This window comes from Lolium rigidum, chromosome 3, assembly GCF_022539505.1.
Source record: "Lolium rigidum isolate FL_2022 chromosome 3, APGP_CSIRO_Lrig_0.1, whole genome shotgun sequence".
Lineage (NCBI taxonomy): Eukaryota > Viridiplantae > Streptophyta > Magnoliopsida > Poales > Poaceae > Lolium > Lolium rigidum.
Window position 1 is genome coordinate 278,461,190 of NC_061510.1, and position 14,133 is coordinate 278,475,322.

Sequence of the window (14,133 nt, forward strand, 5' to 3'; positions counted from 1 at the left end):
ATCACAAGGTAGGATGCAAGATCTCATTTTACTAATGGCCGATGTTTATTTCTGGAGCTATCATCAAGTTCTCCTAATTGAATCATAGTTCCACGTAGATAACCTTTCAATACATAGAGCAAAATATGACTCTTTGTTTTCAACTTTTCATAATATGCAGATCAATTATCAATCAGTACCCTATTGTTATGTAGATAATTTAGTTGTCATATGGGTTTTGGGGTATGTGTTCTGAATAGGTTGAAGTTCTGCAATGATTTGTGCCCTAATCAGAAAATTTATATTTGAATAACACAATTCAACATGCTTAATTTTCAGGTTATGGTATCTTCAGGTTTGTGCCCTTATCAGACAATTTCCATTCGAATAAAACAATTCTTGTGTTCGTTTGGATGGCTTGAACTATTTTGAACATTAATGTTCCGATGTATATGTTGCAAATGACAATGCTATAGTTTTCTAAAACATCTCAAATCACTGAATATTACATTTCTCTGTTTGTAGATGGCAAATATTTTAATCTGGTGCTTTAGCGACAAATGCTGGTCCATACACCGGATGAGATAAGAAGTACGAGGATTCAAATCCACTTGGCCTACGAGGTAGTGGAACAGTCTTGAGGCCTTTTCAATTGCATTTGATTAAGTGGCCTTCATTTAGAGATATATCTCTACTACTTAAAAAGAATGAATTATCTTCCGGTCGTTGGTGAGGGGATTCCCGTTGGTTTGCATGTTGCGGCATTTTTGAGATTTATTTAGGACAGATTTCCGTTGTTTTATGGTTTGTTTGGAGGTTTATATTGCTACTTTGTCATGTAGACCCTTTTATTCACGATCTGAATCGACATGAATAGTATAATTGAAGGTTTATGAGGACGTGCCTAACCTGAAATCCCACATGATTTCTTTGCATCATATGCATTTTCCAAGAGGTGTTGATCAATATAAATTATCTACGGATCAGGGTGCATAGGAATAACTCATACACACAATTTCTACATATTACAATGGAGAGTCAAAAGACCGACATACTACTTTTGTCGAATGCATGCAAGAGCACTATAGCTGCCCCATTATATTAGAGGAGAAAGAAATACACTACAAGAATATAAAACCTAACCATTGCTACATTTTCTCTGTTTGTTTCAGATTATATTTCTTTTCTTGGGTGCACACAGTACACTGATCATTATATTAAAAAAGATGTTCTTTTACAAAAAGAATCCTAGAACCCATGAATAGTTTGTGCGTAATATCTATTTGAGGTTTGATGCTCTGATGGTGCTATGTCTGCAAGATATGTGAACAAAAATAGATGAGTTTTGAGTTTTTACCATGCAAGTTAATTATAGTTTTTTTTATCAAATTACATTTCAATTAGACAAAGTCTGGTCTTATTGTTCTCAGATATTATGTGGTTATTTTTTTCTATGCTCTCTGAGTCATGTTTTGAGTTTTGACACTTATGTTCCGATTTTTTGTCAATATCGTAATAATCTCGCATGCTAATTGCAGAATGGCAAGATGTTACGAAGTACTAAATCTCATGATGTTACCGTTGTATGTTTGAATTGGGTGGAAGATGAACCACTCTCAAGGGTATGTTATTACATGTATTCACCATATGTTTTGTTTCAGTGCATCAATGGAAGCCGCAACTTATCTGCACCCATCAAAGCAAATCTACAATTTTCTTTGAGTAGAAGCGGAATTATTTCTCTCAATAGGGCAGAAGCAGTGATTGAGATGACTGAATGGGTTGAAGTTCCAAAGAAGAACTTAACTCTGGAGAGTAATACCACGGATCAGACTTTGTCTTGAATCAGGAACATCTGATAGTGCAAAAGATAGTAAGGAGGATTTGAGCTCAGGAAGTGATGCAGATAATTCGAGCAGTACGAATGATGAAAGTAATGCGCAATATACTGTTACAGAAAAGGTGCTAAAGAAAAGAACCTTTAGGTTTCCACCGAAGGTAAACCATACTCGGTTGGTAAATTGATGCTACTATTGATAGACATGGTGTAACTGTTTTTCACCTATTTCGAAAATAGGTCATTGAAATGACGGCTGGTGCTGGATCAATTCTTTCAAAAGAGTTGTATGCTGACGCAAAAAGTAGGTTAGAGGTACTTAATACGAAGGATGCTGAAAGGAGGAAAACTGCTGAACTAAAAAGTTACTCTTACATATACTATATATGAAGGAAAAGGTTTCCTTTTTTCTCTCATTGTGTCTTTATTGTGTGTACACCGCAAAGTGAATGTAAAGACATTTTTTTAGCTTGTTGTGATGTGAGCATAGATCTAAGTAATTTTGCAGTTAGCTTGGATGTCAGAAATCGTATGATGAGTGTTGTTTCTCCATATAAGATATACAAAATCTGTCAATGTTCTGGCATACTGTACTATACATTAAGCCTATGATGATAATCTCCATATCTATATAATTTGGCAAATGCAGATTACTGATAATAGACGAATAGCACAATTACTGTTGTTTATGTGCTGCACCTTATTTGTTTTTTTGACGTCTCAATTGCTGCCTTGATACATCACAGTTGGAAAAAAAACACGGACATGTTGACTGTCTAAACTAAACAGGAGAGGGAATTTTTTGCAGAGAAACTCAGTGAGCTGCTAGTCAAACAATGAATCTTGTTATCTGTATCATTTGTCTAGGATATGTCCTATGCTGAAGCTCTTGTTGGCAAGTGCATGTGCATGATTGGTTGTATATGGATGGTGAAGAGGCTCAAGCAATGGAATTTCAAGAGCGCCTTGATCAGCTTAAGGCCATGGGCAACCCAATTCTTTTCAGGTAATTACTTCTTATCAAGTTGCTCATATCACTCAGTGACTGAGATTGTTCCTTTCCTGGTTATATATAAAGATTGAGTGACTTAAAAGCCCGAACTGCAGCTTGCGGAAGTGCTCGATTGTATCTTACTGAGCTACAAAAGGTATCACGCTGAGACACAGTTTTGATTTTTTAAACTATAGTAATCTTTTCTTGACACAATGCACTCGGATAATCCCTTTTCTTATAAGAAGCAAGAAGCTTCACTCTGCACCTAAAAGTATGCTTGTATGAAAAGATAATATGCATCTCACCATTTGAGCAGAGAAGCATAGTGCAATTGCACATTCTTTTGGGAAAGGCCATGTTACTGGCAGAAGTGTTGTGTAATGAACAGAACCTCTTAGCATGGTTCATCCTCCACCTTGTCACCCATAGACCTAACATCCTCATGTTGAACAATCGCATATGGTCATTCTTTATGTTTGTGGGTTTTCATTGTGAAAAATCTTAGTCTGGTCATTCTTGAATTCAAAATCCACGAGTTGCACCTGCATATTTTTATTTATCTGCATCATAGCACTCTTCAGTAGCACACACAATTGATGGAACCTGTGTTGGATTTTGATAGGATTTCCTTAGAAAATGTATAATGTTGAATGCTACAACACCGGTAACAAATACATTGTCTGCGAGTTGACCAATATTGCAACATGCCCGATACCATGTGCTATTACCATCACTCTTCTTTATAAACGAATCAGCGACGTGCCATGGGTGCATATTTTCTGTAGATGGGCAACTATGTAGACGCCTCCCAGAACGCCGTCATCCTTGAGACTTGGGTGTTGACGTGTTTGTCGTGGCCATCAGAGAGTAGGGAGGGGTGGTGAAGTTCGACATTGGCACCTATATGCGGGCGCAACCAATGGAGATGCAAAGTTGTAGAGCATCTGAAGGAGGCGAAGTATTTAATAGTAGATGCTGATATATAACGTGTGTACGACTGGAGTTGTGGTGCCGATGTAAGTGGCCGTCATAGTCTTCATGGATGCATGCAAGATTAACTTGGCCTGAGAACGAGCACGCAGCAGAGGTAGCAGTTGTCATCGCCTTCATGCCTGCCTAAGGTGCACAAAAGGCAAAGCAGGCATCAAGTTTGATGCGAGCTACTTGATACTAGCAAGGAAAGGTGCGGCGGCACACCGCGCCAAGCCAAGAGTTAAAGAATGAAGCTTATGTTAAATCAGGACTGCGATATGAACGGTGGTGTGATGGTGTGATAGTGACGATACAACACGCGAGAGTGGCAAGAATGGTAAAGCTTAACTTCCGTTGGCAGATGATAACGACACTGCAAATAAGTATGTACAACTAAATTGACTGGTTCATAGTACTACAGAACGGTAATGTCAACCAGCGCTGCAAGAGACAGAGCGCGGGGCGGCTGTACGGCTCTAGCCCAGCAGACGAAGCGGCTTTCAAAGCCCGCACGCGGGCGGCACACCACCACCGCTGCAACCAGCACGTTGAACAATCGGCACAACAATGTCAAGAATGGTAAAACTCAACTTTCCACGGTGGATAATAACGACAGCTGCAAATAAGTGTCTACGATAGACTCAGTGATAATAAATTGACTATTGTAAACAACTGTCAAGAATATATTGACAGTACTTAAGAGGATTATAACAAACATCTGCTTTCAACTACAAAAAAACGCAGCATTTCTTTGAATAGTGGTACTACTGTTGATGGTAAGAGGGGAGCGGCATTAAGATCAACCAGACGCAATATTGGGGAAACATAACTAATGTGAAAACTTATAATCAAACTTCAATATTAGACAGAATATGTGGTAAAAAGATCTATAGGCTAGCTCCTTAACAGGGAACAATCTAGCTGCCTGATATAAAAACACTTCTATATAGAACTTGTAACATCAATATAGAAGAGAATATGCTTTTTAATATTGGGAACAACCATTGAAACATTTGACCTGAACAGCATAAATAAAATGCAACCAGCATCATTTTGTACCAGTAAGATGATAAAATGGATCTTCAGTTACCCTCTTCTCCCCAGTTCTCCACCATAGTATCATCTTGGCCAAATACTAGTACCCTCAACAAGTATCCTTTCCATTCCTCGGCTTCGATGAATCTTTCAGCGACCTATCGAAACATAAATGGGATCACAAAACTCATCTTGCATGTTACCATGTTCTTCAAAATGAAACCCAAGAAAAATAGCAGTCACTCTATCAAAATGTTCTAACCGTTGCAGCTGCAGTTCGGTTAGTTTCTAGAAAATGATAATTTAGCCAAACAATAGCTTAATCCATACATGACACCCTGCCTAGAGATGTATATTCAAGGCGCACCGAGTTGAACTATCTATTCTTCAACACTATGTTTCATAGCAACAAAGTTTAAAAAACAAAGGAATCATAAAGTGTATATGTGATTAATTTTATATTCTTGACTAATAGGAAAATTAGGTTACTCTCTTTACTCATGCTTATTACTTATATGTTGGTTGAAACCTTGGTTCTTGCTTCACAGAACAACTTAGAGCAGGAAAAATAATGATCAAGTAGTCAAAAGTCTAGGATCCTTCGCCTTCCTTATTCGACAGGGGTATGCCCATGTTCTCTATACGTACACATTCCTTTAACCAGAGCAACCTTGTAGGTTCAGTTGTGAATGATTTGAATTCGTTTGGAAAAATGGATTCCTTGAAACAGAGCAACATGTAAGCTCAGATCCGAATGGTTGAGTTCATCTTCGATAAAAGAATAGTAAATTAGAAAATAGAAATTTGCATAATGGACATATATGGCGGGACTTTTTAGAATGTGACATGAAGAAATTTCATGTAGCAAAGTGCAGGTGGGTCAGACTTATAATATTTTCTAGAAGAATAGTTCTGATAAGGGGTTGCCCGATCTTCTCAGTAAGCAAGGTGGATGGTGATGAACACGCGATGAACACATCGGAAAATACATGGTAAAAGTGGATGATAACTTGTATGACGCCGACGAAGTCTCTCGATTGATTCATGTCGCCAGTGCAACATCTCTCAACCCTGCAAGATATTCGCAACTCCACACATTTGCGCACGTAGTCGCCGACCACGAAGTGGTAAATTGCAACCTTCTAATTCCCAATGAAACAACAGATCACACAAACTATTAGTAGCAAACACCAGATCGATACGAATTGGTGTATAGATTCAATAGAGTTGCAAAGCAATCAACTATGAACTAGGGTTTATCTTAAAAGGGGTCTAAGTCTATTTTGGTGGCGTCCTGGGCACTTATATAGGGGTTCAAGACGATCAGAAGTAAAAAATAACGAGTACAAACAGACCCAAATCGGGATCTGGTCGAGACTAACACAGACTCGGCCGGCGTGGGGGCCGGTCGGACCGGGCCAGGGACCGGGCGGGTCGGTCGGAACCGGACCAGGCGCCAGGTTGGATCCAGACAGGGGTTCCAGGGTCACTGGATTGCGCCCGGATGGCACCGGTGCAGGAGCCGGCGGGCGCCGGGCTCATCCGGCGTAGGAGCCGGTGTGGCCGAGCGTGGGGCCGAGCCGGCCGAGCGTGACGGTCGATTGCGCCGAGCGTGGCGCCGGCCTGGACTTCTTCTCCCTCCTTCGTTGTAACATCCCAAGTTTCAACATAATAAAGAGAAGGGAATTTCAAATACTCAAAATTCAGAACTAACAAAAACTTTTATTATGCATATAGTGCTACATATAGTGTCATGCTTTCTTGTGTGCTTGTACCATGATGAGTGTTGATGTGTCATTCTAATATGCTTAAACCCTAGTACATGATCTTAGAACCTCAAATAGATAGAAATAAAATAAATGGAAAAAGGCAAATATCACTCACATACACATTTGGTCAAATTTGCAAATCATCAACCAAGGCCACCATTGCTTGTACCAATGATTGTGAAACACTAATATATCAATAAGAAACACATTTGCATCAAAGAAACACAAATCAAATCAAAGGAAAAATCAAATCCTTGTTACATATGATAATGGTCATTTTGCACTTTTATAAAATGTTGCCCACTTTGCACCCCTGGTTTGGAAGATTCTTAAACCAAAACCCCTCACTTCTTTCCACCTCATCCAAGTCCATGTCAAGATGAACTTTTTTGGTGTTGATCATTAGGGTTGACTCTGCTTAGGCTGACCAGTATAAAGATGCCAAAAAATTGCACACCACCACCATCACTCTACTCCATTTAATATTCAAATCAACTTCACCAAAAATAATTTCAAAATTTGAACAAAATGTTCATGCGGCCATTTCATCGAGCACTTGGCAGGCAACATTTTGCAAATGACATACATTCTTTTATCCATCAGTTTTTAGACTAAACCCCTTTCAAACTTTGTTGATCATTGCTCCTCTATGACCTCTGCATCAACACCAGTACTTGCCTTTGATGATTAAAGTGTGGAGAGAGCAAAACAATGCCATGCCGTGCACATGCCGGCCCTCATGCCACCCAAACTCTCTGGTCCTCTCCTCTCTTCACCACCTTGTCCTGGAGAATCTCCTAGCAATGCTGATCATCACGGTGCACAGCTGGAGCTCACGCGAGGCTGGCATTGGCCGAGCCAGAGCGTGCCCAGCACGCCCAGTACATGCCAGCTGCGCGGTGAGCGCGCACTGGACGCGCCAGAGCCGCCACTCGACCTGTCGCCTCCGTCCTTCCCTGCATCCCTATCTCTGCATCGAGCATCGCCTCCATCTCCTCTAGCTCCTAGACACGCTCAAGTGCACGCAGAGGCAACGTCGCCGTCGTCCTCGTCGGAGTTTGCCCGCCAGTACTGTGGCACTTATTGCAAACGCCCAAGCGATCCTGTCACTCCTTTGCAGCGCTAGCTAGACGTTGAGCATCGCCATGATGCCGCCTACATCATGCCGTCCTCGCCTTGGCCTTTCGAGCACCGGAGACGCCGCGCCATGCTCGACCCTCCTCAGCACCCTCGGCACCCCCTCCATTCTATAAATAGAGCAGCCCCGCACCCCAACTCTTCACACTCACAACTTCTCCTCCCTTCCCTGCTTCTCCTCGACCAAGTCCCACACTCAATCGTCGCCGGAGCAGCCCCAATTCGTCGCCGGAGCCCGCCAGTACACGGAGATCGCCGTCGTCGATTGGAGCTTCCCCGAGCGCCGCCACCTGTACCAGTCGACTCGCCGTCCTCGCCAACGTCACCGCGCACCTCGCCGTCGACCGCCGGAGCCCCGGTATGCTCTCCGACACCCCCACCCTCGCCGCCAGAGCCACGGCCTCTCGTCGGAGACGACAATGCTCGTGCGTCGTCGATCTCCTTTCTAATCCAACGCCCCACGATCGCCATACCGTTTCGCGCGTTAAGCGCCGCTGACGGGTGGAGCCCACCGTCAGACGGCCTGCTCGTGCCAGACGTGACGTGGGCCGGCCCAACTCTTTTTCGCCTGGCAGCCCAGCTTCGTTTCCCGCCTAAGCCCATTGATTTGAATTCGAATTATTCAATTAAACCAAATTCCCCTGCAGATGCTTTGCTAAAACTTAAATAGTTTAAAATTGGCTAAACCAAATTTTGTGAAATTTATATATTTGGAAAGCTTGGAAAAAGATCTAAACAACCCCACTGGTCTCACACTCAGACTCAGTGTAGAATTCAAATAGCAAAAATAACAAGGGAGGGCCTTTTCAAACTTCAAACTTTATTTAAAATTTAACCATAATTGTTTTTTAGTTGATTCCAACTCTCATAAATCATAATTGACATACTCTAATTGTTTCTGCAAAAAGATAGCATAGTTGTTGGTATGATCATGGACTAGAGCAACATAATGGCTATGTGGCCATTTCTAGTCCATTTAACTCATCTAAATAAATTTATCTAAATAGTATGAGAGCTACTCTCTCATTTAAATCTTAATCCTAAGTAATTCAATAAGAGGAAATGACCTTAGTCTAATGAACCACATATTTTATTACTTAGTGATATTAAATCATTACCATGCTAGTATTAAAATGCATGAGGTATAGCACCTCATTTAAAATCATACTCTCAAATAATAGATATGAAGTGTTGACCTTGGTCAACATATATTCATACCTTATTATTATTTGAAGAGATTAAATCTTAATAAGATTTAACGAGAGGAAATTATTTTCTCCAAAGAATTAAATAGCAAACTAAAGAAATAATTGTAATGAGAGGAAATTATTTTTCTTTAAAAGAAAACAAAGTCAAATCACCATGCTATGAATGATGTGATGCTAGAATAAGCTTGTGTGAACCTTTGGTGTGTTTTAGCCTAGCATGTAAGTTTTGTGTGGTGATTGTATACCTCGTATTCGTGTATAGACGCTAGTACCGAGGAGTACCAGGAGGAGGAAGTCTACTCTCAGGAGGAGGAAGAGAACTTTGATCACTACCCCACCCAAGGCAAGCTAATATTCTTGCAAGCCACCCTAATGCAAAGCTCCACAAGGGCAAGGCACCATTAAATATTACTTTATGTTTAATGATCCTATCCTATGTTTTTACCTTGCAATTATTTTTGCTTTGTATTTCAAAGTTTACTTTTTGATTCATGATTCACTTTGTCTAGAATAGCACAAGAGCATCAAATTCAGCCTAGAGCAAGAAAAGCTAGATAGCACCCCTCATGACAAGTCGCTATTGCTAAATAAATAAAATTGACTACTCTAGATGGGAACATGTGAAATGAAATGTCTTTCAAAGATTTTGAAGGTGAATGTGACATGAATGACTTGGTGAATTTTGATGAAAACTGATGATTGGGTTCGGATGCGATACCCTTCCAATTATACAAGTACCCCACAATACCTGATTATGGGTAGGGCTTAACTAGAAGCTTATGTAGTTTAGTATGGGTTCCCTCTAACAAGCATCATAGGGGTTATGTCGAGGCTGCCTCCGTTAAAAGTGAAATGATGTGAAAATGAGGTGAATGTACGACCCAAGCCTCGTGCGGTTCCCGGTTGACGGTTTGTTTTCACCGGGAGGCCAAGCTCATGCGGAGAGGTGCCTATACTAGGGTATATAAGTGAAAGGTTATGGTTGATGATCCGCGTACTGAGTTACGATGATTCGAGGTTATCCTCGACGGATGTAATCAAAAGTTGTGGCACAAGAGTACAACCTCTGCAGAGTGTTAAACCTATTCGAATAGCCGTGTCCACGGTTACGAACGATTGGAAAGGCCATATTGTTCTGTTGTCAGAACTTTGTCTTAAAAAGGAATGTTGAATTGAAAGGTGAATTGACTGGAATCACAACTGAGTTGTGGGAATGACACTAATGTTCCCACTTGAGTTAGTCTAGCAAAATGAGGAGTCTTTACTAAATGTTTATGAACTAAACTTGGCTTTATGCAAATAAACCTAGAGCTTAGCACCCTTTATTAAAATTGATAAATAATTACATTAGTATTAGTTTGCGAGTACTTTAAAGTACTCATGGCTGTGTCCCTGGCTATTCAAATGCCAGACTATGAAGAGGAGCAGCAGTATCAGGATGACGGACAATAGGACGTCTACGATAACTAGGAGCATCTTCTAACGTCAAGCGTTGCCTGTGGAATAGATAGTTCACTACTACTACGCTTTCGCTACTTGTTATGTTTGTTGATCATGTAGATCAACTATTTGTGTAATATTGGATCATGTGATCTATTGGTGTAAGACGATTATGTGTTGTAATAAATGATGACTCTATGCTACTTAACTATTATGTCTCGCAAAAACAATTATCCTGGGATTGCGAGGTATGGCATAATAGGCATCTTGACTTGAAAAATTCGGGTGTTGACAAGTTGGTATCAGAGCCATTATTTGACCTTAGGAGAACCTAGTTAGAATGGACGTTTAAAAAACTTAGTTTCGAGTCAATGAAGTGAATAGTTATGAAAACATATTCACCCTCTTACCCTTAAGATGTTTTTCAAAACAATAAGTTCATGCTCTTCTTTATAAGTTAGTTAAAATTTTGAACATTTGCACTTCTCTAACTTACTCATCCAATTCCTCTACAGATGGAGCAGTTCACTCAGACCCAGTTTTACCAATTGGGAAACGGAGGAGGCCTTGTGTTTGAGAAGGACCTGACGGAGCTAGCTCTGTTTCTCGGACGCCCGTTCCCGGAGTTCTTCGGGGGTCAAGTCAACGACCAGCCCGGAGGGCAGCTGCAGTGGGTCATCATCGTTGACCTACGTGGGAAGCTGGAGCCTCCCATGACGGAGAGGATCTAGTTCTCCTTGAGGGAGAACAACTGGGCGCACGGACTCGCTCGCGCCATGCAGGAAGCACTTGCCCGTCTATGCGGGCAGAACCTGCCCCGGATTCGGGGAAGTCGCTTCTTCCACCTTGCGAGGCACGACTCCATGGGAGCACCGATGGACCTTTCACCTCACCCCGAGGTGAAGCACCATGTGGAGCATCTCGACTTCATGTTGTGCGAGGCACGCATGGAGCTAGACAACTCCCACGCATACGCCAACCACACCTACCTCCAGCAAGCTCAGCAGACTGAGACCATCCAGCTCCTTGCCAATGAGCGCAAGACTCTTCGCCACCAGAACGCGAAGAAGGACTACACCATCTCCCGCCTCCGCGCCAAGATCGCCTCACTGAAGGAGACCATCCAGGAACAGGAAGACCAGCTCAAGGACCTGGAGGGAGAAGGCGAAGGAGAAGACATCCAAGGAGATGGATACTCCTACGTGAGCAACGACGATGACTACGAGGAGGAAGAAGATGAAGACCTGGCTTTCCACCCCGACGTGGATGGCCATGAGTACCTGGAAGCCGGGATGGATGATTCCTTCCCGATCAATGTTGATGAAGAGTAGTTCACATGAGCACTTTGAGTAGGTGTGAGTTGTATCGGTCCCTTGTATCGTAGAACGGTGAAATGGTTCTTCAAACCATCCGGTGTGTTAGTTGTAATGTGTGCTCCTTGAATGAATAAAAGTGTGTTTATTTTCATCATATCAAGAACTCAAGTTTTAAACTTTGAACTTTACCCAAAATAAGACATAGAAATTTCCCTCTCGTCTCATGATCTATCTCAATGTTTAGATGGCCCCGCCAACTCGCGGCACCAATCAGGATGCGATGATGCAGATGTTGCAGATGATGATGGCAGATAGAGAGGCTGAAAGAGCTGAAAGGCAAGCCAATATCGCTACACTGCAACAGATCGCTCAGAACAACCAAGGCCATGGAAACCATGATCACCCGGGATCCAAGCTAAAGAACTTCCAGAACACTAACCCACCTGTGTTCAGCAAGACTGAAGAGCCCCTTGATGCTGATGATTGGCTCCAAACCATGGAGAACAATCTTGAAGTTGCCGGAGTGGAAGCCAATGATAAGGTGATGTTTGCTACGCACTACTTGGCAGGACCTGCACGAGCCTGGTGGACGAGTGCCCGTGCATTGAATGTCGGACAGATGATGACCTGGGCAGATTTCAAGCTCAAGTTCAGCAAGTATCACGTGCCACCGGGTCTGATCAAGAAGATGAGGGACGAGTTCAGGGAACTCAAGCAGGGCAGAATGATCGTGGTGGAATACCGCGACAGATTCCTCACTCTGTCAAGGTACGCCCCGGATGAGACCGACACCACCGAGAAGAGGAAGGAGAGATTCTTGGACGGACTGCACGATGAGATGCAGACTGTGCTGGTCAACATTCCTTTTGCTGATCTTGAAGCCCTAGTTGACTCCGACATCCAGATGGAGGGCAAACTGAACCAAGCCAGCGAGAACCGCAAGCGCCGCATGATGCACCAGAGTGAGCCTAGCAATACCCCAAGGTATCGCCCCAGCTCAAGCAGAGGGTTTTCCCCAAGAAACAACAAGCCCCAGATGCAGATGTCACGTCCGGGTTTTCAGAACCGGAGTGGAGGACACCTTAGGCCAGGAGGCCACCACAACAACAACAACAACCCCCACCATGCCAACACCAACCACTTCAACCGCGCCCCGATGAGAGCCCCCGGCAACAGCAACCCCAATAGCTCCAACACTGCTCCGAGGACTGGGAGCAACGCTATCCCCGTCACCCCCAAGGACAAGTCCACCATCACCTGCTATGAATGCGGAGTTGTGGGACACTACTCCAACGAGTGCCCCAAGAGGATTGCCAAGACTGCCCCCAACACCGCTGCACCTACTCAGCAGCAACGCCGTGTCTCCACCGGCAGAAAGTTCACCCCAACAACCCCAACAACCGCAGCGGCCGCCTCTTTCACATGAGTGCGGAAGAAGCCCAGGAAGCGCCAGATGTCGTGCTGGGTATGTTCTCTGTTAATTGAGTACTGCAAGAGTGTTGTTTGATTCTGGAGCATCGCATTCGTTTGTTACTGAAGATTTTGCATGCACTAGTAAGATTCAACCCATCAGTTTGAAGCATGTCATGATAGTTCAAATACCTGGTTCAACTACAAAAGCTAGAAAAAATTGCAAAGATGTACCCATCAGAATTCATGAAATAGATTTTTATGCAAATTTGATTGTTCTGGGAGCAAAAGGTTTGGAAGTAGTACTGGGTATGGATTGGATGTCCAAACATCATGGACTGATTGATTGTGCCAAGAAGGCCATCACCATGACTAGTAGCACATGAGTGTTAGTAGAACACATATCTGAAAGACTGCCCAGAAAGTTTACCTGCAACCAGAGTTTAGCCAAACCCAACTTGGATCAGATCAGGGTCGTCTGTAGATGCCCTGATGTGTTTCCGGATGATCTACCCGGTATGCCCCCAGATCGGGATATCGAGTTTATCATTGAGTTAATCCCTGGAACAGGACCCATATCCCAGAGAGCTTATAGCATGAACCCGGCAGAATTAGTGGAGTTGAAGAAGCAACTGGATGATATGCTAGCCAAAGGTTTGATCCAACCAAGTGCATCACCCTGGAGGTCGCCAGTTTTGTTTGTGGATAAGAAGGATGGTGCCAACCGTTTATGTACGGATTACCGTAAGCTTAACGATGTCACCATCAAGAACAAATACCCCTTGCCAAAGATAGAAGACCTGTTTGACCAGCTGACCGGTGCCAAAGTGTTCTCTAAGATTGATCTTAGGACTGGTTACCATCAACTGAAGATTCGTGCAACGGATATCCCCAACACTGCCTTCACCACCAGATATGGGTTGTATGAGTACAATGTCATGTCATTTGGATTGACCAATGCCCCCGCTTACTTCATGAACCTCATGAATAAGATCTTCATGAACTTCTTGGACAAGTTTGTCGTTGTTTTCATCGA

General features: G+C 42.9%; 1 pseudogene; it reads left to right on the forward strand.

Annotated features, from left to right (window-relative positions):
* The first annotated feature begins 1,518 nt into the window (after nt 1–1,518).
* On the forward strand, nt 1,519–11,102 carry LOC124696574 (annotated as a pseudogene).
* Nucleotides 11,103–14,133: the final 3,031 nt, after the last annotated feature.